This window comes from Triturus cristatus, chromosome 2_1, assembly GCF_964204655.1.
Source record: "Triturus cristatus chromosome 2_1, aTriCri1.1, whole genome shotgun sequence".
Taxonomy (NCBI): Eukaryota; Metazoa; Chordata; class Amphibia; order Caudata; family Salamandridae; genus Triturus; species Triturus cristatus.
In genome coordinates this window covers 889,883,562-889,910,363 of record NC_140581.1, presented here as the reverse complement: position 1 = coordinate 889,910,363, position 26,802 = coordinate 889,883,562, and the positions used below count along the sequence as shown (strand labels likewise).

The 26,802-nt window shown below is 45.4% G+C and overlaps 1 long non-coding RNA gene across 1 annotated transcript in view; it reads left to right on the top strand.

The window, feature by feature from the left end:
• LOC146866042 (uncharacterized) overlaps positions 1-20,265 on the top strand; it is a 39,756-nt gene extending 19,491 nt beyond the window's left edge. Inside the window, exons 2-3 of the long non-coding RNA XR_014976753.1 lie at positions 19,353-19,421; positions 19,688-20,265. This is a non-coding gene — a long non-coding RNA (uncharacterized LOC146866042). The remainder of the gene's footprint in view (positions 1-19,352; positions 19,422-19,687) is intronic.
• The last annotated feature ends 6,537 nt before the right edge of the window (positions 20,266-26,802 follow it).

Sequence of the window (26,802 nt, the reverse complement as noted above, 5' to 3'; positions counted from 1 at the left end):
TGAGCCTGATTTAGGAGGAGAAGGAGGATTTTGTTTTAGGCGCTTAGTAACAGTTTTCCCAGAGGTCGCCGATGAGGGATCCATATCTGCCACCGAGGAATGTGGTGTAGTCAGTAGAGATTCTTCCAATTTAGAGAAAGTAGTGAAAATGTTGGAATTTTTGACAAAAATATGCTTTGATTGTGACTTTGTAGGTAGAGCTCCTTTCGTTCTGCCCATAGAGCCAGCAGCACACCATTCAGTAAGAAAAAGGTATAAAACTTATGACTCTCGGGGGAATATGCAAATAGGAGGAAATAACCGCGTGGAATTTATATAAAATATGCAGAAATGGTAGAGAAAATCAAATTCTGAGTGTCCATTGAACTTGAAGCCTGATAAACAATTACCTATTTATGACTGTGCTTTATATAGAACCAGAAATGAAATCCCATTGATGTGGAAATCATAACAGCTGAGGTTGTAAATATAACGCAAGGGATCAAAAGGTGACCAACAATCCAAAAGATTATGAAGTATATTGCGCCATATATGAAGAGAAGGGTGCGCAAAATGGCCGGCAATGTTCTCCTCACAGTCTGGAAGAATGAAGTATTTAAACAACAAACAAACTTCTGCCTTCAGAAAGAATGGAAGAAAATCCAGAAAATGTGCATTTCAATGCGTGGGGGCGATGCATGTTATAAAAAACAGTCAAGGCGACGTTAAGGACGTCATGGCCCGTACCTCCGTGTTCTTGAAAAATGCCGCCTTTGATGCAGATCCTAAGATGGCGGCTGCGATAGTGCGTCGCTGCCGAAGGAACTCACTTGCGGAAATGCAAGATTATCCTTACGATTTAGAAGGCGCCGAAAGACTCAGGATACTCAGCGCATCTTCCGACGTCCTGTCTGCTTTTTGGTTGCGCGATGTAGAGCGAAACCTCCGGGACCCGTCGGAGCGCTTCACCCAGACACCACCATTCTCCGCGGGCCAAAGCCACGCCCCCACAGATCCATAATCTTTGAGGGCATGTTAGCTTTTACTGTGTAACATCAAGCAAAAATTAGTTTATGCATGGATACATTGCTGTTAAACATTTAGCATGATGATGACTTGGAATTTATTGGCTAGTTTGTCTCAGTTTCACTGTCTTTCTGCTTCATGTTTAGTATCCGCAGTTGCATGAGACGTCACATAATGCACAGTGCTGAAATGGAGAGAAGTCTATGAATTATGTGAATTCGACACCAGAGTCATCATCAAAATTCTTCTGCTTTTGCTAAGTGCTAACCCATTTACAAAGTAAAAAAGATGGTCCAAAAGCTGAAGGTTCCAGCCAAGAAACATGCAGTGAGGAGAAGAAGTCTATAGCCAGTGCCACCACTGTCATCAAGCCTCCACAATTTTATGGAAACGCAGCATACCTGTTGCGGCTTCCTCTGGGCAGGAAGAGGCTGGGAGGATGATCACCCCTGGATCAAGAGCACCACCTCCATACCTAAAACCCATGTCTCTCAGTGGACTAGTGACTGTAGTCCTGGAGAGTAGTCAGTCTTAAATCGAATTTTGCGAGAAGCAAACTGAATCTTCACAGAAAAGTCAGCAAGAGGAACTGCAGCATGCAACACTGGATCTTCCAGAAGTGGAAGCAGAGCAAGAATTTGAGCTTGCTGCAGAGGAGGATGTTGCTGTGATTGCTCTGCCACTAGACACATCAGCCTCACTATCTCCAGTAAGAAAATGAGGATCACTCCCACATCTTCTCCAAGCCCACCTTCTGAGGATCTTGATATGGATTGGAACCCAACCAAGACCCATCATGAGAGATAAGGAAAAACAAAGGTTCCAGAAAGCCTTGAAAGTGAGGAAGTTGATGAACCAGTGATGGTTATTGTGGAGAGTGGCACAGAGGAAGTACAGTTCACCTCTCTTCAACCTGCTTTTAATGATGTAGTTCCACCGAAAATTCCTGCTTCCATAATTTCAAAGCCTCAAAAATATGCAGCAACCACCATCCCAACCTCAGTTACAGCCCACACTTAGAGAAAGGCCAACACAACCACCTAGTTCCACCTCAACAAGTTATTCAGGCTTTGGCACCATAAGAAAACTCTTCTCTCAAGTTTGGGACTTCTTTACAGCCAGGCACCACGAAGAACACATTGCAGAATGCTCAGTTTGCAAATAAAAAAGATTTTCAGGTGGATTTTATAGTGCCAGGAACAACTGGGCATCTAAAAATTCAGCACACGATCATGTGGGCAGAGCAACTCAAGAAGAATGCTGCTGGTAGTGAGAGAGTAGAAGACATTCAACCAATAGAAGGAGGTGGTGGATGTCAGCGTCATGCAAAGCAGCCCTGTTTCATGTAGCTTGCAGTGAGCAGTCATCACCCACAGCAACTTTAGAATGGTGCAATTGACAGAGTGATACAGTCACCACAAAGCACCTAAGCACCCCATAAGTCAGAAGTGGAGGAATCACAAACAAAACAGTCACAGAACCCAACTATCAAGGCTATGTTCCCCAATGAGTCACCATACCACTGAACCCATGAGAAAGTCCATTTATACAATGGAAACCTGACTAAAATGATAGCACTTGACCTCCACCCTTTTTTAGGTCGAGCCTGGGCAGCGCATGCACTGCTCTGCGAGGCATGCTATATTCAGGTATGGACTTGAAGCTCCGCCCACTCTCCGCCCATCTTTTGAAATGGCTGTTGTGACTGTCCTTTGTAAATATTGGCTTTTGATTTGTTAATAGGCTTATTAGTCCCTCCTTAGTACCTCCCTGTCTTCTGTTGTAACCTCCCATCAGGTCTGGCCCTTTTACATGTGTCCTTACTGTGTAGCTTGCATTAGCCCTTCGGAAGAACTCTTTTCTTACTTACTTGAAACAGCACTGGTGGGACGCCAGCGTTATGAATGATGGCTGTTTTTTTTGTTTGTATTAGCGGTGCGCTATGCACGCTTTCATTTTCACAATAGGGCCACCACGCACAACTCGCGGGATGGGTCGCGCAAGTCACCCAAATCGATCTTTTTTTTACATTTATGCTTGTCAACTTAAACAAATGCTCTTATTTCTGTAAAAGCACCCGATACAGCTCTTTCACTTTAATGGCGGCCACTCACCTTGTTTTAGAGGTGGGTCATCTAAAGAAAGGGGCAGGCCGCCTTTAATGTAAAAGCGTGGCATGGGGCACTTTTACAAATAAGCATTTGTAATGCAATAGGTCTCGCATTTGCGAGAGTTTAAGCTATTTGCATTGTAAATGACAATGCCTTTTATTTATGTTTTAAAAACCAACACATAAATAAAAGGCATTGTCATTTACAATGCCAATAACTCAAACTCTCGTAGTTGCGAGACCTATTGCACTGCAAATGCTTGTCTTTTGTGGAAATTGAGGGCTTTCTTGAATTTGTAGAGGCTCTCTGCCCAGAATGGAAAGTTCCAAGCCAGGCCTATATTTCCACTGTTGCTGTGCCTCAATTGGCTAGTGACACTATGAAGGAGAGCACTGTTCAGTTCATCCACCTCACAACAGACATATGGACCAGTTGTTACGCAACAGATTCCATTTGCATCACTGCACACTGGATCTTCAAGAGACTAAAGCAATACTTAACTGCTGATCGCAATGCTGAGGACGCTTTTCTAGATGTTTGGCAGAAAACAACAGTTGCAATGGTCGCCATGAAAAAATCAAATACAGATGCCAATCTCCTGGACCAATGTAATACTAAACCCTATGAATGGTGTAGGAAGCTGGACTACTTTGCAGATGTCACCCCACTTTTTGCCCCCATTTGATCTGCTAGATACTGTCGGACAGTGCACTGAAGCCTGTTAACCAGGCTCCAGTGCCAGTGTTCTTTCCATTAAAAATGACATGTCTAATTGTAACCCAATTGGCAAGGACTTTAGTACCCTTGCATGTCCCTAGTAAATGGAACCTGTGGCACCCAGGGCATGGGTACTAAAAAGGGCCCCTATGGACTGCAGCATGTCTTACGCCACCCAAAGGGACCTCCACAAAAGCTACATGCAAACTGACAGCGTGCAAGCCTGTCTGAAAACACAACAGTGCACACTGCCTGTGTGCAATGACCATACATTGCATTTACTATATGTAAGTCACCTCTACAGCAGGCCTTAAGAGCCCTAAGGCAGGGTGCATTATAGAACATGTGAGGATATATCTGCATTATTAGATATGCCCCTGTGAGCTCTAGTTCTATTACAAGATATTGCAAGTGAACAGGGAAGCCATCTTATGGTATGTACTGGACACTGGTCAATACGAGTTATCCAGCTAAATAATGGCTTCACTGAAAATAATGGTGTTTGGTATCAAACACCTCATCTTAATAAATCCACTCTGATTTCAATGTTGGATTTATTATGACATGCACCCAGAGGGCACCTTGGAGGCGGACCCTGAAAACCTACCAGTCGTCTAATTTGTTGGCAGACTGGTATCAACCAGCCTGCCATCACAGAGAGTTTCTGACCCCCTGGAGATAAGTACCCGCACTCTCAGAGGACAGGAAAAATGACTGCTCCGGATGAAAGGTGTCACACCCTCTCCAGTAGGATGGCTAGCGATTTAGCATATCAAGGCCAGGTGCTTCCAAGCCCCTGCTGCCTTTGATATGCAACTCCGGCTTCCCCCAGAACTGGGAGATGACTCTCTGTTGCCACCGACAATGGTAGTAATATTGTCAAAGCCATGGGTGATGCAGGATACTTCAGAGTTGTGTGTTTAGTGCAATGCATAAACTAATTGTGCAGGACTTCCTAAAAATAGAAGACAACAACATACCAGTCACCTGTTGAAGAATTTGCACTCATTTTATTCATTCATTCAAAGGCTGGAAGCTGTTGAGGATCAATCTACATGTTAATGAATTACTTGTAGACACCCTCATAAAGGCTGTGCCAACACATTGGAACTGAATATAATAAATGCTACAAGGCCTGTTTTAGCAGTACAGGCCTCTCAATCATTATTTATTTCAACTGTGAGGCGATGCAGGATGCACCTCCCAAAGCCGTGATGATAGAGGTGGACAAATGGGGGCCAATGGATTATTTGATCCAAATACTTCTCCTTTTCGAGATTTTGATGCAGGAAGTCAGCAAGGGGGATAATACCATTTACAAAGCTATCCCATTGTTGCATCTGTTGCAGGAACATTTGCTAAAGGTAGAACATTTTTTTTTTAGCATTGTCAATGAAAAAGCACCTACCCTGGTCAACAGCCTAATCATTTACTTCAACACTAACAATATGTGCAAAAAGAGACTGTGCCCTCCCAAGAGTACACCTGTGCCACGATATTGGATCTCATTTGAAGCAGGTATTCTGGGAATCTTGGTTCTGCTAGATCTGTCGGCAGCGTTCGACATGGTCTCACATTCCATTCTACTCCGCATGCTGCACGATGCAGGTATACATGGCAGAGCACTATACTGGCTCAGGGACTTCCTTAGCAATTGTACCCAACCCATCACGTTAGACTCCTTCAGTTACTGCTCTATGCGGGTTAACAAAGGAGTCCTGCAGGGTTCTTTCCTGAGCCTGACATTGTTTAATGTCTACATGGCCCGCTCGTGCAGATTGTCAGATCCTGAGGCTTTGAGATCGTGTCCTTTGCTGATGACACCCAACTAGTCATCTCTCTTAGGCGTGCTCCGGATATTGTGAAAATCGCCTATTGGATGGCTATCAAGTGTCTCCAACGAAATGGTGAAAAACAGAGATAATACTGTTTGGCAGGGCTCAGGAGTATTGGTCAGCGGATTGCTGTTCCACTGAATTAGGCCCTGCCCTTTATCCTAAAGTGGTAGTAAAAATATCAGTGTCAAGCTAAACCAGACACTTTCTATGAATGACCAAATCAGCACCATATGTGTCCCCTGCTTTTCCACTTTGCGACTACTCAGGAAAATCTTCCCATGGCTCCCTGTGTCATCAAGAAAAACCCTTGTCTAGGCACTGATCACTCCCGGACTATTGAAATGCTCTGCTAGTAGCAGCAAACGAGTATTTGCTGACCAAACTCTAGGTGGTGCAGAATACCACAATCTGCCTAATCTTTAACGTCCCCCTGTTCCGCCTCTGCTCCCATTTTGAGGGTTGCTGGTTGCTAGCATCAAGCTACACTTCTGGGTATGATTTATTCAACGCTATATCAAATGGCTTTAACATAACGTAACACTCCACAAAAGCGCTAGTCACTTTTATTTCTTTCTCAGAAATGGATGTCTCAATTTACAATACGTGGATCATCAGTAAAGTGGGTAATCTAGAAGAAGAATGACTGGAAATTTGAGGTCAGGGAGAATTGAAGTGCAGCCTTCAACCTCCAGACAGGGGGAGCTATTGGTTTTCAGTCTCTGCAGCAGCAACCAACACCATTGCCAGCTACTAAACCCACAGGGCCAACACCTTCAGGTGCACTACCATCATCTGATGGTTTCATATGGCATACTTAAGTCAAGTGCATGGGTGCAGACAATGGAGGCACAGCAAGTGGCAGCACCAATGACAATTGAGAAGATGGTCCAAAGTTGTTCTCACAAGTCGTTAACTGATTTACAGGAGTGAACCCCCAGATCTCCGCTTCGTACAGTGCTCCATTTTGGGCCTTTGCATGGTATATTTCAAGGGCCGGGGAGAGGGGTTGAGTGTAAGATTTAAAAAAAAATCTTAAAACAGATTTCGATCTCTGACATAATGTTAGGAGACTCTTCTACAGCTGGTATTCCCAACTAAGTGACTCATTTAGGCCAATGCCCAAGTAATCAAAATCTTTTACTCGATCCAGGGGTTCATATTTGATCTTAACCTGTCGTTTGCCACCCCTTGATTTACCGAGCACCATAAATTTAGTTTTCGTAGTATTCAGTTCCAGCCTCTTCTCCTTGAAGAAGCTCAAGAATTTATTCAATAAAACTTGTAAACCCATAGGAGTAGTGTATATTAATAATGAATCATCGTCGAATAGCAAAATGGGTACTTTTGCATTATTCAATGAAGGGGCGTCATTTTTACAATCCAATAGACAACTCACCACATCGTTAATATACGGAGAGAACAATGTGGGGGCGAGGACACACCCCTGACGCACCCCACGATCAATCGGAATCCTCTCTGTCAGTTTCCCATTTACTCCCCAGCTAACCTGGGCATAATAATCCTTATGCAATCTAGCAAGCACAGTCACCAGGTCAGCCGGGGCACCTTGATCAAGCATAGTCTTCCACAGTAGATTACGTGGTACCAAATCGAATGCAGCTCGCAGGTTCACGAAAGCCACATAAAGCCGCTGTTTCCTGAGTAGAACGTACTTCCATGCTAACAGAGAAAATCTAAAAGCTTGTTCGCACGTGCTAATATTTGCGCGGAAACCAGCTTGAGCTGGGGACAGTATCATCTTTTCATCCATCCAGTCCTGAAGTTTATCTAAAACTTGTCTAGCAAAAACCTTCTGTAAGTTGTCAATCAAACTGATGAGTCTATAATTAGAGGGGATAGCAGGGTTACCCTTTTTAAAAATGGTTATTACCTCTGCCCCCCTCCAAGTTTCGGGAATATCACCACCAGCTCATATACAGTTAGATAAAAGGTTAATGTATGGTGCCCATATCGCGGGTTCAGACTTATACAAGTCCCCTGGTATCAGGTCGGGTCCCGGGGCTTTACCTGTTTTTAATTTCTGGGTTGCTGACAAAGTATCTTCAAGGCTGAAAAGTCTTGGGGGTTATCTGTGGGCCCATCAGAAGCAGTGACATCTAAAGACGGCACTGACTGAACAGCATAGGCATCTGTAATGACCCTATCATCAGAGTATAAGCCAGAGAAATGATCCACCCAAACCTCCCGCTGGATATGATGACTATTTGAGGTGGAATACTCCGCAGTCCCCTTTGACACAATCGACCAAAACTGACGGCAGTCTCTTGCCTTTGCTGCTAGAACTAAATCATTCCAATTGGTGTCAGCGTATTCACATTTGGCTTTACAAAGAATGGCTTTATATTTGTTGCGGGCAAAAATTAAATCCGATCTAGAACGCCCCCTAACTGCTAATTGTAGTGCCTTCTTGGCACTCTTACAGTTGTCATTAAACCAGTTGCAATACCTTACACTGACACTTTTCCCAGCTCGCCTAGGTTTTAAAAAGACTAGCTACAACTCTTCAAAAAGGCATTTGTGTGCGGCAGTAACATACAAAGTGTTAGACAAAACAGTGCTATCCTTATGGTTGGACATACAAGTTAGGGTAGCCGCTACAGACTTATATAAATTAGCATAAAGAACTTGATCAGCTTGGATTTTGGGATATCTAACTCTCCTATGGTTATTAGTTGGACTTGACTCTAATAGTTTAGAAATGTAACAATGAGCACCCCTAAACCCTTAATTTTAAAAACAGAGCGTTATAATCACTATCAGTCCTTGGTTCAATTATCATGTCCTCCACTAAAGACCATATTCTAAAATCCGCAAAAATATAGTCTATGATACTTGTATAGATGCCCCTCTTAAAAGTAGCCTTTCTTCCTAAATCTGAAGGGGTTCTCCCATTGCATGCCCTCAGGCTCCTACCGGCAGATAAAGAGGCAATCTGCAGAGATATATTAGACTGACGCTGGGCGGATTTACCTGCTACCAAATTGGGGATGCCCCAAACCTCATCCTCCTCTTCAAGGGACGCACTTAGTAAAGTGGAGGGTTCAAATGAAGCATTAAAATCTCCTGCAACTATAATTTTAGAGTTCACCTGATATTCTCCCACTAGGTCATCTAGAAGTGAGATTACTGCAGATTCACTGTTAAAGGGTTCTGACCTGGCGTACACATTAAGCAAGGTTAAGATTAAACCAGACGGGAAGGTAAGTTGAATACCCAATATATCAGGTGAGTTTATTAAAAGTTATCTGTATCTACAGGCTATGGTATTTTTAACCAATATTAGCAGTCCGCCACAAGCCCTACCAGATGTTTTTGGAAGGAGAGCATTCACGCAATAAGAATAGCCATTAAAATAAACCTTATCTAAAGCCCAGGTTTCTTGAAACGCAGAAATATCAATATTACCCATGGCCGTAAACCAGTCGGGATCTTGTAGTTTTGACTGAATCCCTGCTAAGTTCCAGGATAATATACTTAAGCAGTGGATTGCCCTATGACAACTGTCAGTGGCGCACCCTGAATCACCAGCTTGTCGAGGCTGTGTTAGCAGCTTACCTGAAAAACCACTAACCTGACTAGAAGACAGCAGGGACGATGTTCGAAGAAAAGGTCCTTCTTCCCGATAGCGCGGCTTCCCCCAGAGAGAAAACAACTACTCTGGGAACTGGCGCCCCACCGGGAGAGAAGGGAGTGAAGAAACTGGTCTTGAAGACAGTGCGATGGAATCTTTCGACGAGCCTCTGATGTGCCGGGGCATTGGGGAAGGTCGCACCAACTAGAAGGGAGCACAGGCAGGCATCAGAGACAGTATACGTCCCCCGGCCTGCAATGCCTACTACCCTCTTTCGGGAGGACCCCAATCAGTTCCCCACGCAGCTTACCTCAAGGAGTGGGGGTAAGGATGTTGTAGTTCCTTGGACACCAATGTACTCAAGGAAGTGAAATAGTTAAGTGATAGGAGTGACCGGTACGGGTGCGTGTCCAGTCGTGTCGTCCTCCACTGAAGTCTTTCCTAGCCGGTACGCTGTTCAATTCACAGCGTGCATCTAGGATTCCGAGTTTCCTCAAAACGAGTCAACGCTGTTATCGGCACAGCGTGAAATGTGCAGCTCTTACTGCCGGAGGGTTTGGAAAGCTGTACTACGCGTTTTCAAGCACGCGTATAAGGGCCTAAGTACCTAGTAACAAAGCGAACACGCTCTGTTCTCCTAAGGGAAGTTTGTCGGAGAGGAACCAAGGGTCTCGTGCTCCCGAGGAGCCCTACCTGTTCCTATCGAGATGTCGTCAAGTGTGAAGCAAGCGCCCGACCTCCGGCGGGGAAACACCTTCCGCCCGGCGCTATCCTGGACTGAACGAATTCTCTGGAAGCAGCTTGATCTCAGGGTGAATCTGGAACGTAGCTTTCACGCCCGACCTCCGGCGGGGAAGCACCGTCCGCCTGGCGTGCTGGAACGAATTAGGATTGTCAAGCCCCGCTTCCTGGACTGGGCGGGGCTTAAATAGCTGCCCAATCAGCAAACGCGCGGTTTCCCAAGCCGCGAGCTCGCGAAACGGGGCGCTGTGGGAAATGTAGTTTTGTAACCGGTTGTCCGACAGCCGCGAGAAATACAGGCCATGACAGTACCCCCTCTGGAGGACCGCCGTCTCGGTGGTTGTCCTGGTTTTCCTGGATGAGTGGCATGGAAGTGCCTCAGTAATCGAGGGCAATTTAGGTTGTCTAAGGGTTCCCATGTTCGGTCCTCCACCCCGTATCCTTTCCAGTCTACCAGATATTGCACCCTACCCCTCACTATTCGGGAATCCAGGAGTTCTTTGACTTCATACTCCTCTTGTCCGTCTATTTCTACTGGTGGAGGGAGCGCTGGTAGTCTCATATCCTGGGGACAGGGTTTTAGTAGGGACACATGGAACACCGGGTGGATTTTCCAGGCCTGGGGAAGAGACAATTTCATGGCTACTGGATTCACTAACCGTTCTATGCAGTATGGGCCGATGTATTTAGGGCCCAGTTTACCCATCCCTTTTAGCCGCAAGTATTTAGTGGCCAACCATACCTTATCTCCTACCTGATAGCTAGGTTCCTGACTTCTCTTTTTATCAGCGTAGTGTTTATATGTGGTTTGTGTGTTTTGTAGCTGCTTTCTTGCTTCTTTAAGCACTGTTCGGAGGTGGTCGTGGTGTTCTTGTATCGTGGGGTGCTGGGATTCTGCGGGCCATTCAAATGGAAGCATGTACGGGTGAAACCCGTATAAACAGAAAAATGGGGAACAACCTAGAGTGGCATGGTCAGCATTATTATAAGAGAACTCGGCTAGCCATATTAAAGGAACCCAGTCCATAGTATTCTGTAGTGAAAAGCAGCGGAGATATTGTTCAAGTGTTTGGTTAAGACGTTCCGTCTTCCCGTCGGTTTGGGGATGATAACTGGTTGACAGTCTTGCGTCCACTCCCATGGTTGTACATAGCGATTTCCAAAACCGAGAAGTAAATTGGGAGCCTCTGTCGGTGATAAGAACCCTGGGTAGTCCATGGGCCTTCACTACGTGTTGGAGGAAGGCCACTGCTAGTTCTGCTGACGTAGGTAATCGCTTCAAGGGGATGAAGTGTCCCATTTTGGTGAGATGATCCACCACCACCAAGATGGTAGTAAAGCCGTCACATGGGGGCATTTCTACAATGAAGTCCATTGATACTGTGTGCCACGGGAGTGCGGGTATCGGAATGGGGCGAAGTAGCCCCGTAGGTCGTGCATGGCTGGTTTTGCTCTGGGCACACACAAAGCAATTTTGGATATACTCCTTGGTGTCGTTCTTCATCGTGGGCCACCAAAAGGAACGTTCTAAGGATGCGATGGTCCTGTGTTCTCCCAGGTGTCCTCCTAAGGTTGTGTCATGCGCCCAAGAGATGGCTTGTTGCTGCTGAGGTTTGTCTGGAAGGTATAACCTTCGGTTGTGATAGAGAAATTCCTTTTCTGAGGAACGAATGTCGGGATCGTCGTCAATCCACTGTTGCGGGTCTATTTGTTTGAGTGTCTCTCGTAGGTCCTCCAAAAAGGAGTCCGAAAAGGTTGTTGCTAGGGTTTTGGGATGAAATGCTTCCATCGGCAGAATGGGTGGTCCCTCCGGGGTTCCTTCTGGCTTGTTTTCTGTTGGGAAGGGAATGCGTGACAGTGCATCAGCTTTCCCATTTCGTGTTCCGGGTTTGTATCTAATCATAAAGTCGTAGTCTGAGAAGAATAAGGACCATCGGAGTTGTCTGGGCGTGAGGGCCTTTGCTGACTTTAGGAATAGTAGGTTTCTGTGATCTGTGTAGATCTCAACTGTATGTCTGGCTCCCTGGAGGTAGTGTCGCCATTCTTCACAGGCTCTTTTTATGGCGAGGAGTTCCTTGTCTGTTATGGAATAGTTTATTTCGCAAGGTGTAAGTTTTTTGGAGTAATATGCTACCGGATGTATTTGTCCTGTTTCTGGGTGTCTTTGGGAGAGGATACCTCCCAACGCAAATTGAGATGCATCGGTCTCTACAATGTACGGTAGACTGGGATCCGGGTGTCGAAGTATGGGAGCTTGAGTGAATCGATTCTTCAGCTCTTGAAATGCTTGTTCTGCTTCTTTATCCCATATGAAGGGGGTGTTTTTGCGGAGGAGGCGTGTGATGGGGTGGATAACCTTGGAGAAATTCTTAATGAACCGCCTATAATAATTGGCGAAGCCAAGAAAGCTTTGAATTGCCTTGATATTCTTGGGAGCCTTCCAAAGAACGATGGCCTCCACCTTTCCCGCATCCACCTGAAATCCTTGGGCGTTGATGACATATCCCAGGAATGATATTTCGTTCACGTGAAAAAGGCACTTTTCCAGTTTGGCGTACAATGAATGTTGCCTGAGTCTGTCCAATACTACCTTGACATGCTCCACGTGTTCTTGTAGGTTTGTAGAATAGATGAGAATGTCATCGATATAGACTATGCAGATGGTGTCTAACAACCCCCGCAGTACGTCGTCCATGAAGTATTGGAAGGCTGCGGGGGCATTGCATAGCCCAAACGGCATTACCTGGTACTCGTATAGTCCAAATTTTGTCCTGAAGGCTGTCTTCCACTCATCCCCTGTGCGGACCCTTACCAGGTGGTAAGCTCCTCGAAGATCCAATTTCGTAAACACACGAGCTCCTTTTAATTGGTCCAAGAGAACAGGTATGAGGGGTAATGGATATCGATTTTTTATCGTAATACTGTTGATTGCCCTATAATCGATACAGGTTCTCAATTCGTCACAGTCCTTCTTGGATATAAAAAAAAGGGGGGAAGAAGCAGGGGATGAGGAGTGCCTGATAAATCCGGAGGCAAGGTTTTCGTCTAGGTAATTCTTCAGGTACCGCGTTTCTGGCTCAGTGAGGGCGTACACCCTACTACAGGGTATGTTGGCTCCTGCTTGGAGGTCAATACGACAATCGTACGACCTATGGGGGGGCAATCGCGTGGCTTTCTCTTTGTCAAAGACATGGCTATACTCTTGGTATTCTTCTGGTAGTGTGGTACTGCAGCAGAAGGTGTCTTCACATCCCTCCGCCAACAACCCCGCCACAGGACGGGTCTCTCTCTCCGTGAGGTCCGGTTCTGTCAGACAGTGTGCTTGGCAATACTCCGAAGTAAGGGATACGGACCTTTCCGACCATCGGATAACGGGGTCATGCAGGGTGAGCCATGGCATTCCCAAGATGAGGCGGAAGTGGGGAGCATCAATAAGGTCGAACTGTATGCTTTCATGGTGATTCCTTCCCACCCTCATCTGGAGGGGAACGGAATGGTATTGCACCGGCCCTGAGGTAAGGGGTGTCCCATCCACCGCTTTTACCACCTCAGGGACTTTCTTCCGTATTGTATGTACTCCTATGGCTTGGGCATAGGTCTGGTCGATGAAATTCCCTGTGGCTCCAGAATCCAAGAAGGCTGCCACTTCCACGGTGGTGGTGGGTCCGGTCCATAAGGTGATACATACATTCAGATGTGCTACAGACGGCTGGATAGTGTTAGCAAGAGAGGCCGAGACCTTTTCTGTCTCTGGACCCAAGGGAGAGGTCTCCTTCAGTCTTGGGTCTTCCAGTTTTCCGTCGGTGGAAGAAGAGCCGCTGCTTGTTTAGGAGAAGGGTTTGGCCTTTCAGATGCGTTGGCTCGTGCCCGGCACTCGCGGATAAAATGCCCGCTCTTTCCGCAATATAAGCAGAGCTTTTGTTGCCGGCGTTTCTCCTTCTCTTCTAAGGTTAAGGGCCCTCGAAGCCCCCCTATTTGCATCGGTTCTGTCCCTTCGTTTGCTTTTGGGGGTAGGTCCGTGGAGGCCTTGGTACGCAGCGGCGGAAAACGAATCTCGGTTCTTCCTTTTTCTCTTTTTCGTTCTTGTACACGATGGTCTAACTGTACCGTCAGCTCGATCAGTTCCTCACAGGTATTCGGCAGCTGGACAACCTGGGACAGGACATCTTTTAATTCGCCCCTTAAGCCTTGAAAGAATAACGTCGTCCTTTTCTCTGGGGGCCAATCGGTTTCTACCACGAGGCGATTAAATGTGGTGATATAGGTGAGCAAATCCTGTGATCCCTGTCGCAGGGTGAGGAGTTCTTTATCAAGTGTCATCATGTGTGATTTGCAGTCAAATAATTTCCTCATTTCCTTGCAAAAGTCCTGGAAATTATGGAGCACTGGATCGTTGCGTTCCATTAATGGAATGATCCAACTGGCGGCACTTCCTCCCATGTACGACATCATAAAGGAGGTTTTCACCTCCTCGTCCTGGAATAGTGCTGGTTTGCATAAGAAGTGAAGTCTACTCTGGTTTAAAAAGATTTCAAATCTTTTCGGATCCCCGAAGAATCGCTCAGGAGGAGCAAGGGGAATGCTTTGAGTCTGTACGACATGCACTGTGGGAGCTGTGCCATCATGGGTGGCAGGTGCGGTCGGCATTGTAAAGGGTCCAGGACCCTGTGCCCCACCCCCTAATGCTGGTGACGTGGTGGTTTGGGGGGGGGGAAGAGTCCAATCCTTGATATACGACCTTTTCCCTTTCTCCTGTCGGGAAATGCCTGCCACTTCCCTGCGCAACGTTCCCAGTTCCTTTTTTAGTTCTTGGCTTTCTAGGCGGGAAGTATGTACCTCTTGCTGGAGGGTTGCGAGGGTCTCCAGTAAGGAATGTAGGACTATATTAGTATCCATCGCCCGGGCTATCTAAGCTACTTGGGCATGACAATCTGTCGAGGCTGTGTTAGCAGCTTACCTGAAAAACCACTAACCTGACTAGAAGACAGCAGGGATGATGTTCGAAGAAAAGGTCCTTCTTCCCGATAGCGCGGCTTCCCCCAGAGAGAAAACAACTACTCTGGGAACTGGCGCCCCACCGGGAGAGAAGGGAGTGAAGAAACTGGTCTTGAAGACAGTGCGATGGAATCTTTCGACGAGCCTCTGATGTGCCGGGGCATCGGGGAAGGTCGCACCAACTAGAAGGGAGCACAGGCAGGCATCAGAGACAGTATACGTCCCCCGGCCTGCAATGCCTACTACCCTCTTTCGGGAGGACCCCAATCAGTTCCCCACGCAGCTTACCTCAAGGAGTGGGGGTAAGGATGTTGTAGTTCCTTGGACACCAATGTACTCAAGGAAGTGAAATAGTTAAGTGATAGGAGTGACCGGTACGGGTGCGTGTCCAGTCGTGTCGTCCTCCACTGAAGTCTTTCCTAGCCGGTACGCTGTTCAATTCACAGCGTGCATCTAGGATTCCGAGTTTCCTCAAAACGAGTCACGCTGTTATCGGCACAGCGTGAAATGTGCAGCTCTTACTGCCGGAGGGTTTGGAAAGCTGTACTACGCGTTTTCAAGCACGCGTATAAGGGCCTAAGTACCTAGTAACAAAGCGAACACGCTCTGTTCTCCTAAGGGAAGTTTGTCGGAGAGGAACCAAGGGTCTCGTGCTCCCGAGGAGCCCTACCTGTTCCTATCGAGATGTCGTCAAGTGTGAAGCAAGCGCCCGACCTCCGGCGGGGAAACACCTTCCGCCCGGTGCTATCCTGGACTGAACGAATTCTCTGGAAGCAGCTTGATCTCAGGGTGAATCTGGAACGTAGCTTTCACGCCCGACCTCCGGCGGGGAAGCACCGTCCGCCTGGCGTGCTGGAACGAATTAGAATTGTCAAGCCCCGCTTCCTGGACTGGGCGGGGCTTAAATAGCTGCCCAATCAGCAAACGCGCGGTTTCCCAAGCCGCGAGCTCGCGAAACGGGGCGCTGTGGGAAATGTAGTTTTGTAACCGGTTGTCCGACAGCCGCGAGAAATACAGGCCATGACACAGCTGCACCATCAGTTATATTTACATGTGTTTCTACAATGGCTGTAATTGAGAAATCCCCACTTCTTGATTCGATATAAAGATCGACAGCCTCGGGCTCAAGGGTTGGAATGTGGACAGCATTCCGGATAGCCAACTCATTTATGTGTAAGTTAGGAGTGAGCCAACTCTCTTGGTGCGCACTACAAGTAGTAGATTTCGCAGGAGAGTCCCTATCCTCCTCTCTCATGCCAGTAGTCCCCCCAACTTTCACACTAATGCAAGGATGGACTTTAGGAGAACTACCCCCATCCTGGGCTGAATGTTCAGAAGGTCCTCTACCCACTATGTTCAATTTGGGCAGTCAATCATTTTCATCTAAGGGGTTAAAGACATCAAACTGGTTGTTAACTGGGATGGCAAAGCTAGCCTGCCTCTGCCCCTCCGTTGTAAATCCCCTAAATGGTGTATGAGTCATACAGTGAATTTTATAAAAATACCTGAGAGGTAGAATGCTGATCCCTGTGCGCGCCATCGACCAATTACCCGCCCTTTCTAGGATAGCATGTACTAGATCGGGTGATCCGAAAGAAACTACCACATAATCACCTTCTCTAGACTTGTTCGAGTTCCCTACCCATCCAACACGTCTCACCATTTTGAAGTTTGAATGGATCGGGTTACCTATTCTTGTCCTCCTATTTAGCTCGAATAAGGACTTGTTTTCCAAACTAGACCAGTGTTCCTGCGCTCCTGGAGACAATTTAGGAACGTTGGCTAACACTATTGTATACGGGGTTGCCTCAGGAGGCAAATGAAGCACATCGTTGCATTTCGGGTCACTCCCTGGTTTAACGCAGGAACCATTCAGCCTTTGAGGCTGTATTACCTTAATGGGTGCATGGTTGTGCTTATTATGGGAGGTTGTTATATGAGAATTAGGGCACAGTTCATGTGTACATTGGATATGAACTAGGTCTCTGGCTCTCGATAGAGATATCCCCGTACACATGTTAACCTCACTATTAGATGGAACAGAATTTTGAACCGGTGTAGAGCCCATGCCAGAGTTAGAGAATTCATCATTGTGACTGCAATGAGCCCCAAAAGGGCTGAGCAGCATTAGCACAGGACGCTCTGGCCAGGGAAGGCTGAGGGGGGTGGACATTTATTGGGTGTAGCGGCTTCTGTGAATCTGGAGACGCAGCACTTACAAGTTTATCAATGGTCTTTTCCAGATTAGACAACTTTTGTATCAGTGGGTTCAATAAAGCAGATACAATGCTACCCATTTTAGACCAGAACTCCTCGCTATCAATAATTGACAGAGGGGGTAAAAGTGGTGAAGCCGAGGCAAAATTATCCAATGTGACACCAGATGGAACTTCACCATCCTCGACAGCCTCTCTTGTTGCACCTCTATGCCCTCCTTTGGATGATGGCATGGTTTGTTTGCTAGAACCCAGCCCTTTCCGTTTCTTGGGCTGAGGTAAAGAGCTGCCCCCTTGAGAAACTTTAGTTATTTGACTCCTAGTGTACACTTTAGATCTAACAACTGGATCATTTCCCACTTTGGCAGTGCAAAGCGCAGAGCCCTGGTCTGGCAGAAAGACTGTTGCCGGGGTCCACCATCGATTTCTTCTTAGATAGCTCCTTCGGCGCCATAGCCCCCAAAAAGAAATACTAGGCACACAGAATATTGCAGAGATAACAAATACCCTGTACCCTGTATCCCAGTCCCAGTCCTTGGTTTCCAGGTCAGGGTACGGATTCCCAAAGCGGACGTCAGAACAATATGAATGGCATAAACCAAGGCCAAAAGACGTGGCCGAGCCCAGCCTCCTTCAGCCTCTGACGGCCTCAGACGGGCCCGCCCTTGGCCACCGCGGGGGGTGAGGCTGCGCTTTGTAGCGTTGGTACTGCCTCCCCCCACCTGTGGCAGTGGTGATGCGCTGGAAAGGGCTGGAGGACGTCGCGTTGCACCCTGGGACTGGAAGTCCCACCAGGGTGAGTGTCAGCAGAGACTTAGGGTCTTGCTCGGGAAAATCAGCGGGACTGACTGTGCCAGCTGGTGAAAGGTTACAGCGCCCTGGGCTTTAAGTTCCCGCCAGGGTTCCCTGTGCAGCAGTGGTAAAAAAGTTGTGCCCCGAACACACTATTGCGTCGCACTTTCAATTTGGCCTACTGTCAGATGGGCAGCCTGTCTGGGATATAGTATGAGATCAGTATTCCCAATTTTTGATTCCACCGAGGCAAACTAAAGCAGCAAGGGGGAAAGTTTATATGAATATATCAATATAAAGTAAAAAAAAAAAAATCCCCTTCAGCAATCAGCAGCAAGCACCAACGTTGGAACAACTCTGACCCCCTTTCCGCAGGTTGAAAGTTCAGTCTATATTTTTTCCCCTTCCTTCCTTCCTTCTCCCCTTTCTTTTCCTTTCTTTTCTGCTATTTCGCACTTCAAGCACTGCAGTATGCGTCTTTATAGCATCTTTAAAGCAGTTACACTCATGGAGATAGTATCCTCCCCTAATAGCCTTTAATATTTGGGACCAGTTCAAGAAAAGGGGATAAAACCTTCAAATCCCCAGGCGGCAATCATCCGATAAAAGTCCACCACGCAACTTCAGAAAACGCAAAAGAGATCACAGGAGACCACCAGCAATGTCTTAGAGCTGGGTCTCTCGGCGCAGAACATGCCCCGCAAGCTCAGAAGCGGCTCAGGAGCAGCTCAAAATACCTGACCCGGCGTCTTTTCGTCCTCTCCGCTCACTTAACCCATGCGGCTCCTCACCTTAATCCAGCTGTCGAGAGCAAGCCGAAAATCGGGCAGAGACACACAGCAACAAAAGATTCGTTCTCCGCGGTCTGTGATACATCAGCGTGAAGCCGCAAACACAATCCGCGACTGCCTTCAGCTGGGATCAGGTACGTGTCTCCACTGCCTCCATTGACGAGGGGAGGGTCTACGGGTCACCGGAGGAGGAAAAAGTGGTGAGAGAGCCTTCTCTAGATGACCCCCCTGACTTTCAGGAGAAACTTTACTAATACACAACCACAGAACAGATCTTACTTTTGTGTTATATACATATGAGGTGTGCAGCTTACATTGGCTATTGTAATTAAACGTAAATGGATCAGTGTGCACAGCTAATCAATCAAGAAAGACACAGTATTTTTTGCTTGGGATGATTGAGCATTGAAAGGTGAGAAAGACTAGTTCAAACTTTATTTCAACTGTATACTTTGAAATGAACAATGATATGAATCTGCAATGAAAGCCCTCATTTCCCACAAGGAACAAGAGGATTCCTATAATTCCTATCCTTTCTTTTAATCTCATGCTAGACTGCCAGTGAAGATTTAAAAGACTGCACTGTGTATGCATCACTTTCATGGGAAGAAAAGACACAAAAGGTAAATGGACACAACATTTGCAACAGGTAACTTGCACAAATGCATATCGAATGATGATTCATGTGATAGCAAGGAGGTTCTTTACAGGTACACTATACTTGATATGTAATTTTGGGTAATCATTCCAGAACATGCCACTGGGATAGCTACTTTACTTGATTGTCCTTTTGTTAACTGAGCTCCATCATCTCTAGTTTCTTCTGAGACTACTCAGTTTACCTAGACTAAACTAATATTCAATTTGTTTTCATTTTCTTGTTCAACAGGTCTATCTTTTTTGGGAAAAATCTTAAAGTACCATTTACAGCAGCCAGAAGAAGGACCAATGTCCATCAAGCCAGGAGACAAGAGGACCTAAAGAAGTCTACCCCTGTGGATTGGAGAGGTGCGTTGATTAGGAAAATACAGACTACTGGCTGAAGAGGCAGGCTCTAATTAAGTAGCTGTGGTGTGGACATGTCACATGATGGACACATCTAAATCATTTAATTGTTTAGGCAATCACTAATAATCCGGATACATGCACTTAGTTATCTGTCCTATTGTCTGGGCTCTGAGATCAAACAAGATTGGATCTAAGTTAATTGTATACCTCTACAACAGCCTATGCTCCACCCTCTGACAGTGACTCTTCATGAACCATGCTTAACTGGACTCTTCTATGTTTTCATTTTCTTTTTGCATTACACAGGCCTTCTCTTATGCAGGAAACCTCCATGGCACTTCTGCTCAATGATTCTGCCATGGTGAGCAAAAGAATGATGGATTTAACCCAGAACTCTTGACTGGGGGTGAATGTTTTGATTGGTTCCTCATTCCATCCGTCAATTGTGTGTCTTTTGTTTTCTCGCCGTAAGTGCACCAGGTATGCCCAGACGTGGGTCCTGGGCTCACTGTGCCACTGGAATCAAGCTATCCTGTCTGAAGAGGGGTGATACCCCGAAACTGGTCCTAGGATGCTTGTTTCTGGTCCAGGGAGGACCTGGCCTGGCAGTTCGGGCTGGACTGTTCCTATGAGGCACAGGGTCAATACTGATTTGCATATGGCCAGGTCTAAACTGGGGTGGCATGGTGAGCAAAAGAATTATGGATTTAACCCAGGTCTCTTGACTGGGGGTGAATGTTTTAATTGGTTCTGCATTCCGTTCGTCAGTTGTGTGTCAATTGCTTTCTTGCCCTAAGTGCGCCAGGTATGCCCAGAGGTGGGTCCTGGGCTCACTGTGCCACTGGAATCAAGCTATCCTGGCTGAAGAGGGGTAAAACCCCGAAACCAGTCCTAGGATGCTTGTTTCCGGTCCAGGGAGGACCTGGCTTGCCAGTTTGGGCTGGACTGTTCCCATGAGGCACAGGGTCAAGTCTGATTTGCATATGGCCAGGTCTAAACTGGGATGGCATGGTGAGCAAAAGAATGATGGATTTAACCCAGATCTCTGGACTGGGGGTGAATGTTTTGTATTCCGTCCGTCAATTGTGTGTCTTTTGATGCCTGCATCCAAGTCAGACAATACCAGAAGAATGTAGATACACCATCCACTACAGTATAATTTTCCTTCTATCATAAATATTTTTTGAACTGTGTGGGTCCTCCCTATTTTACATTTGTCGACCCTACTAATGAATAGCTAACTTGGTGAGTGTGGAGTCTTAAATAATGTGACAGTTTGAATTTGGTAACTGAACAGTCATCTACCATCCAGGGCAGCCATGGTATCATGTGTTGCTTATGGACTTCATGAATGTTGTGTTTGTCTATTCCTAACCTTTCCCCTCGTTCCCCCTATACATCCATTTATCAAATCCATAACCCTCTTCCCCGGGTTGTGCAATCTGTTGTGCTCTTAATTTTCACTATCAACTGATCTCATACTTGGGTGGGGTGGATGTGGTGAAAGTTTTGCTATTCGTTACTTTAGGAGGAGATTACCAAAAATCGTAACCATGCCTCACTACCTGTCCTACGTCTTACAAACGCAAGAAGGAAAATCATAGTGTAGAGAATGAATCACAATAAAGTTTGGGCATGGATAGGAAGTATCCACTTAGTTTTTTCTTATCACAAGTGTGCACTTAATTATTTTTATCTTAATCATGGATTCTACTGAAGGGACCTTCTGCTGAGGTCTGAGACTTGGGTGATTCATTATGCTTACTTTAGTGAACAACTCTACAATATGGTGCTAGTTGTTGTTTTGTCATGATGGTCTCTGTCTTGGTTTTTCCACTCACTCTGATTTGTTTTAGTCTAGCTGTTTGTGATGCAGAATGAGAATACTTTGCTGGTTCACCAGCATCATTGGTTTATCTGTGATGCATTCCCACCCACTACCAACATTAAGAAGACCCTTTAGTAAATCCTGGTTTAAAGTATTGTCTTAATTGGGGGAGGCAGCAGACATGATTCTTTCTACTTAGATAAGAAAATACATTCTAAGGATGGGAAGGAGAGATTGTTGTTTTTATCTCGGTGTTTGTAGCTACTATTAGAGTTCAATAGGTGCACAGGGTAGTGAAAGGGCAGTAAGAATACAACGTTTACTGATGGGAGAATGTGTGGTGCTCAGCCGGATCAAGATGTTAAAGAGGGGTAGATGGGTAAGCCCACAGTCAGTTTTCCAACACTGATCGCAGGGGGCAGACTGGAGAAGGTAAGGTAAGTACCCTACCTAATGTGGTAAGGCAGCTCAGGTAGGGAGACACTAAAGAGAGAACAAAGGGGATTAACACTGTTGGACAATGGCTTTGTGATGGGCCAGGTGCTGTGCTCAGCCTTCCTCATCACTAAGTTGATGGTGCTTCCGGTTTAATGTCAAATGATGCTACACTCACCAGTGATGTCTAGAAATAAATTTAAAAAAAGTTAACTATTTAATGAAAAATCCCATCTCTCTATTAACAAGAAATTCTAAAGCCCCCTTCCTCTCCCTAAACTATAAAAAATGCCCTTCCCACCCTCTTCTCCCACAACAGGCCCACCCCTCACTAAAATGTGACTCCAAGGCCTCCAGCCTCCATAAAATATCCCACTGCTTTTCTTCCAGTCAGTGCTGGTCCATTCTTGACTTCCTCCACACCTTTAATCAGTGCTGAAATAAGGCACATGTGGTTGGGAGGTGGGGGCTTGGGACCTCAGCTGCCTGCAGTGGTGGTGATGGCATGGCCAGGATCCCTCCAGCTGGTAACTGGAGGCAGCAGTTGCAGCCTACTTCTCTTCTTGCAAAGGACTACCAGCCGGCGGTACTCCACTGCAACTGCCTCCACCTTACAGAGGAGCAGATTTATCCAGCCAGGACTCCAGGGCATGGGCTCTGGCAGGAGCAACTGGATGATCCAAGGAAAGAAGAAAAGAACATGGATTGTAGTACTCACTTGTTTATATAGTCGGGCAGTAACAGAGTTGGTCTGCTAGCACCGCTTGAAATATATTTATGTGATTCTTTATCAGTGGATCTTTTTTCCTCATACATATTTAAGATAATGCAATATGTGGTATAAATCAATCCACGAGATCAAACGTATTTTAAAAATTTTGAATGGATGAAAAGGTAAAATGAAAACATGGTGTGACAGTCACTGTCACCCTGACTTTTAATGTACTATTAAAAAACTGACTGATCTGCAAAATATTAATATAATATGTATGTGGCACATTTTATTTATATATATATATATATATTATCTACTGGCGGTCGCCAGTAGATAGTTATAGTTAGGACCCTGTTTCCATAGGAAATCCGCAACATTCTATTTGGAATAACTTTGGCGCCGGTCGATGAATCCTCGCGAAATTTTCAAAATAGGTGGGGCGCTCCGCTCCGCTCCTACCCTGAAAGTCTCGGGGGGATTCGTCAAGCGGGGGCTGAGAAAAAAGGGGGGTCCCAAAACGCGTTTTTCCCATGCATTTTTCCATAGGACCTTTAGACACAGCTACAGCCCGAACGGCTGAACAGAGTTACTTGAAATTTGGCAGAGAGGTAATCCTCAGGTCAAGGAAGTGCCTTTTGTAGGTCTGGTGTAAATCTGTTCAGTAGTTCCTGAGAAAATAGCATTTAAATCAATATATATATGTGGGCGGAGCCTAACCACACATCTCATCCTGAGATCTGATTGGCTGTCAGCACTTCATCCAAGAAGTGTTGGCAGCCATCTTGGGACCAATATACATGATAGCACCTCATTAAAAAGCATTGCAGTTAATAGAAGATTTTAAGACTTTAGTTACATTATAAATCATTTGTTGGTGGTACCATACTCATTTTAGGAATTGTGGTATGTTCTAAGGTGATTTCACCATGTGAAAAAGCCTTCTGCTGGGATATCATGATTGAGAGAAAAATATTTTCTCATGCTTTTACCACAGAGGTTTGGAAGGTGATCTATAAGCTAAACTGAGAGCTTATTTTCTGTAAATTCACATTATCTTTCTCAGTCATGTGAGAATGAAGTCTGACATTCTCAGTAAAACATGTACATCCAACAAGGGCAGAGACTGTCAGTTGATTCCTTTGTGTTCTACTGCAGCTTTCCAGAGTGTTCCAAAGAACTACTAGAGCGCTAACCGTCCTACTTATGATAAATGTATGGCACACCTGAAGCCATCTTGCTTGGATTAAAGTGGTAACTCTTAAAACATTTAATTTAAAAAGGAACAAAACGAGGTGGTTCATTTTTCCATAAAAAGTATGATTAGTGCTGCATAAAGAAAAATTAGGGCACATTTTGAGTGACTTCTCAAATCCTGGCATGCAGACTGAAACATGCACTTTCAATACCAGCAGCAGTTTTCCCTGGTGAGCAGTAGCTTTACTACAGTGATCTAATGAGCAAAAAGAGTGCTAACATTCTGATTTTATGGCAAATGTGTGACACATTTGAATGCCTTCTTGATGGAATCAAAGTAAAAAACTGAAAGTATTTCCTACTGAGGAGACTGCAGTAAATGAGGAAATTAGGAAACTTCATAACAAATAAGTCTCCCAAGATGGCCACCAGAGACAAAAGAGCCCAAATGTAGCCCAAATATCACCCAGATGTAGCCCAAGTATAGCCCAATGACAGAATGTCCAAGAATGTTCTTAAAAACAACTAGAGCACTTACTGTCTTCATTATGACAAAAGTATGGCACACCTGAAGCCATCTTGATTGGAATAAACTGGTAACACTTAAAACATTTAATTTAAAAAGGAACACAATGAGGGGGTTCATTTTGCCATAGAAATTATGATTAATGCTGAAGAAAGAAAATGAGGGCACATTTTGAGTGACTTCTCAAATCCTCTTCTATTTCATTAAAAAATTCTGACATGCAGACTGAAACATGCACTTTTAATACCAGGAGCAGACTTCCATGGTGAGCAGTAGTTTTACTACAGTGATCTAATGAGCAACTAGAGTGCTAACATTCAGAATTCATGGCAAATGTGTGACATATCTGAATACCTTCATGATGGAATCAAAGTAAAAAACTGAAAGCATTTCCGACTGAGGAGACTGCAGTACATGAGGAAATTAGGAAACTTCATAACAAATAAATCTCCCAAGATGGCCACCGGAGACAAAAGAGCCCAAATGTAGCCCAAAATCACCCAGATATAGCCCAAATATAGCCCAATGACAGAAGTGTGCAAAACACTTATTATTTTGTGTTTTTGCAGTGTTATATAGTGCAGACTTGTCAGGTATTGGAGTGCTTTACATGAGCATTGGTTACATCACACAAGAACAAATTCATTTTGGTTGTAGACATGGGGAGACTAAGTGATTTGACCAGAATCACAGAATGTCGAGCTGAAGCAGAAACTTCAACCTGGTTCCCCAGTTGCAAAGTCTGCAGTTCTGGAAGTAACACCACATCCTCTACCCTAAGTGCAACATTTAATCAAGTTGTCAACTAGATAAAAAAACATAAAGATAACAAATAATTTAAATAAAACTCAGAAAATATGTCCTTATTTTAGTCTTTTAGAGCACTAACCATAATTTTGATGCCAATAAGACCCTCTCATATATGTAATTTCTAAAGGAATGCTCTAGGTATTACAGTTTTGATTACATCAAGATGATGTCAGGCGCTCCACACTTTTGTAATAAATATAGAATGTTAGCAATCTAGTTGTTCATTAGGATACTGTTGAGAGGCAGAGGCCAGGGGCACGGACTCTGAAAATTGAAGGCAGGTAGGAGGGTGCAAAGGCAACAATTTAACCACACTGAGCAGGCAGGAAGGGCCGTGGAAGCACAACAGACTATGGAGGGCAGTGGAAAGGGGGGCAGGGGCAACAAACCAACAATACAGGACTTGCAAGAGAGGCTGTTGGAGGGAAGATCTATTACGGGTCAAGGAAGCTAGGGGCGGTCCCCAGAGCCCCGGGAGCCACCACAGAACTGAGCAGGAGAGTGAGTCAGGGACAAAAGGGGCACCTTAATTTGAGCCGGGTGCCTAGGAACGCTTGCTCCAAAAATGAAGAAAACAGACATATGAGACATGGAATTGGAGGCAGAATACAATGGCAGTTTAATGAGAAGATGCAACTTCAAAGAAACCGCAGAATAGAGACCTAAAGTACAAAATACAGAATCCAGATAATCATACAGCTGTCATGATATTCTCTGTATCTCAATTAATGGACTGACAGAGAGAGAGAGAAAACACATCTATAAATGCATCATGAGAAACAAGTTACACCAAGGAAAATGTTACCTAGGGACACTCACATTTACTCTTAGAGCAAGCATTCCTGCAATTACAATACAACATCTTTTAAATGCAAAAGTAAAGAGAACAATGGTTAAACATAACATGACATTTCATATAGGTAAAATAGAATAAGATACTTCAAGCAAAGCCGAGCAAGACATTTTAAGCAAAGGAAGACAAGAGCTCCCAGTTCTTGGGGAAAACCTGCACAGCCTGTTAACCTACATACAGACGGCGAGGTTGTCCGTCGATATCTGTGGGTGCTCCCTTTTTATATCATTTTGTGGGCACCTTTGCACGCTACATCTACCTACGTATGCTACCCAAAAGCTTCGTCTGCAGATTTTACCAGACATTTCGTCATTTACCCACTTAATGCTGACAATGGACTGGGTGAAAAGGTCAGTCTCTCAGGCCAATCGCTTATCGTAAGTTCCATAGAGCAAGCAGAAAATAATGGGTATTGTACAGGAATTCAATATATTCATGTATAAAATCTCCTCAGTTCTCCTAACTTGACGCTCTGCGGTTGCCACTTCCTTAAAAGCGGGAAACCTGCCCAGGAAGCAAGTACCAGTCCAGGATGCAGCCTACTGTATGTCGACAGCTTCAGGGGGATGTTGAACTTTGATACCGAGCACGGAGCACTCGGGTAGGGTGGGGGCTACTAGTTTGGAGCAGAAAAC